Consider the following 3,365-nt stretch of genomic DNA (forward strand, 5'->3'; position numbering starts at 1 on the left):
TAAAAACATTTGAAAAATACAACTTGTCACATGTAGAACTCCAAATCTCCAAAACGCTGGGACACAGTGTAAAATGTTAAAAATGACAGATTTTGAAGGTTTGCAAATTATTTAAAACGTGTTTTAATTATAATTATTCTTTCTTTCTTTCTTTCTTTCCTTCTTTTATTCATTTTTCCTTCCATTCCTTTCTGATTGTTCTTTCTTTCTTTCTTTCTTTCTTTCTTTGTTCTTTCCATGTTTCTTCATCATTTGTCTCCTTTTCTCACCCCGTCCTTTCCTTCTGTCATTCTTTCACCATTTATTCTCCTCTTTTTCTTTCTTCTGGTCTCCCTCTCTTCTCTCTTTTCTTAGACCTTTCTGGAGTCCCTGAGCTCCCTTGTCTCGTAGGTTCCTCTGAATCTCTGCTGTAAATTATTTATTTATTTCATTCCTTCTTTACTGCTGTCCCTCTTTCCTTCCTTCTTTTATTCATCTGATTTCTCTTTCTTTCTTTCTGTCTTTCTTTCTTTCTTTCTTTCTCTCTTTGTTCTTTCCATGTTTCTTCATCATTTGCCTCCTTTTCTTATCCCGTCCTTTTCTTCTGTCATTCCATTTATTCTCCTCTTTTTCTTTCTTCTGGTCTCCCTCTCTTTTCTCTTTTCTTGCACCTTTCTGGAGTCCCTGAGCTCCCTTGTCTCGTAGGTTCCTCTGGATCTCTGCTGTAGCTTCTTTCCATCTTTCATTCCTTCTTTCCTGCTGTCCCTCTTTCCTTCCTTCTTTTATTCATTTTTCCTTTCTGATTTCTCTTTCTTTCTTTCTTTCTTTCTTTCTTTCTTTGTTCTTTCCATGTTTCCTTTTCCTTTATGTCTCCTTTTCTCATCCCGTCCTTTCCTTCTGTCATTCCCTTCCCCATTTATTCTCCTCTTTTTCTTTCTTCTGGTCTCCCTCTGGATCTCTGCTGTAGATTATTTCCATCTTTCATTCCTTCTTTACTGCTGTCCCTCTTTCTTTCTTTCTTTCTTTCTTTCTTTCTGTCGTTCTTTCATTTATTTTTCCTTTCATGCCTTTCTGCTTTTTCTTTCTTTCTTTCTTTTTTTCTTTTTTTCTCACTTTTCTTCAATCTTTCTTTCATTCCTTCTTGCTTTCTCTCCTTCTTTCTTTTCTTAGTTGTCTCTTAAAGTAAATAATGATCACACATCTGATGTTCTTAAATGAAAACTCTGTCTACATATTTCACCTTGTTAAAATCATCCTCATAAAATATATAACAATATTAAAACATGTGAAAATAACTCCTACTCACTCTTTGCCATCCTGTCAGCGTTGCAGTGATCAGTCGTCGGTCTGTCGACGGATCACAGCTGACTCCCTGCTTTTAAACCCAATTTATAAAACCTCTTTACTTCCTCATGAAGATAAAATACCTGAAGTTCCCGCAGCACTGTTTACACGCAATCAGACTCCCTGATCGCTGACAGGCATGACGAGAATTCACCAACAACCCCCCCAAAAAGTAAAAGTTGGTAGAGGGTAATAAAAACAAACCGTTATCTGTGCTGTCTAAATCTGTGAGGCTGTGAGGGTGGAGCTTTTATTCTATCTGATGTTGATTATCATGAAGAGAGGGCAGGACAGGTCACTCTGTACAGAGGAGAGTCTTATTATCATTATTAATATTTAGTCCTAACCTTTCATATGAATTCTGAGGGTCACACCTTCAGAGTCAAGTTTTTGACTTTGTAAATGTTAGAAATGTTAGTGCCCCTAATTATTTCCTGTAACTCTTGAAAGTATGAGGTGCTGTTTGTAACATTTCTCCATATTTATCTCCAAAACTTCATAAAAACGAAGTATAGAGGAATACTTGTGATCTTTTCACTTTATTTTTGTCCTGACAAATATTTTTAAGGTAAAATCACTGTGAAATATAAATGTTAAATATAAATATTAATGTTGAATGTTTAATATAAATGTTAAATGTTGAATATAAATGTTAAATGTTGAATATAAATGTTAAATGTTAAATCTAAGCTTTTATTTTGGTATTTACGCTTGGAAGCAGTTTGAATTTGCAAACTAGCTTAATATTTAGGATCTTAGAGAAACATTAAACATTTAGATTTAGATTTAACATTTAGACTTGGATTTAACATTCAACATTTAGACTTAGGATTAACCTTTAACATTTAGATTTAGATTTAACATTTAGACTTAGATTTAACATTCAACATTTAGACTTAGGATTAAGATTTAACATTTAGATTTAGATTTAACATTTAGACTTAGATTTAACATTCAACATTTAGACTTAGGATTAAGATTTAACATTTAGACTAAGATTTAACATTTAGATTTAGATTTAACATTTAGACTTAGATTTAACATTCAACATTTAGATTTAGATTTAACATTTAGACTTAGATTTAACATTCAACATTTAGATTTAGGATTAAGATTTAACATTTAGATTTAGATTTAACATTTAGACTTAGATTTAACATTCAACATTTAGACTTAGGATTAAGATTTAACATTTAGATTTAGATTTTGCATTAGGAATTGACATTCAACATTTATATTTAACATTTAAAATTTATATTTAGATTTTGCATTAGGAATTGACATTCAACATTTATATTTAACATTTAAAATTTACATTTATATTTAACATTTAGATTTATATTCAACGTTGAGATTTAGATTTAGCATTAGGATTTAACATTTGACATTTATATTTATATTTAGTTTATAGATTTAACATTTAACGTTTAGACTTAGATTTAACATGTAACATTTATATTTGACATTTATATTTGAATTTAACATTACAATTTATATTCAACATTTATATTTAGATTTAACATTTATATTTATATTTAGCATTACAATTTAACATTTGACATTTATATTAAGTTTTTAGATTTAACATTTGACATTTATATTTAGTTTTTAGATTTAACATTTAATGTTTAGACTTAGATTTAACGTTTAACATTTTGATTTGTAATAAGCATTAGGATTTAACATTCAACATTTATATTTAACATTTACATTTGACATTAAAAATGTTGATTTATATTTTACATTTATATTTAGCATTAGGATTTAACATTTATATTTAAATTTAGTTTTTAGATTTAACAGTCATTTTAACTTGGAAAAAAAAAAAAGTAAAAGTTAAACCTGAAGTCCATAAAGAAAAGTTGTTTTAATCTCTATGATATACCAGCTTATCGTCAGCATGTTAGCACACACCTCTGAATGTTCAGTTAGAAATGTGAGTTTTCTCTATGACACAGACTTTAACATTATGAGTTATGTATTTAAATAAAAGTTATTAACATTATAAAGAGCTTTAATGACACTTGAGTAATAATTCCAAG

This window comes from Notolabrus celidotus, chromosome 23 (genome assembly GCF_009762535.1).
Source record: "Notolabrus celidotus isolate fNotCel1 chromosome 23, fNotCel1.pri, whole genome shotgun sequence".
Classification (NCBI taxonomy): Eukaryota; Metazoa; Chordata; class Actinopteri; order Labriformes; family Labridae; genus Notolabrus; species Notolabrus celidotus.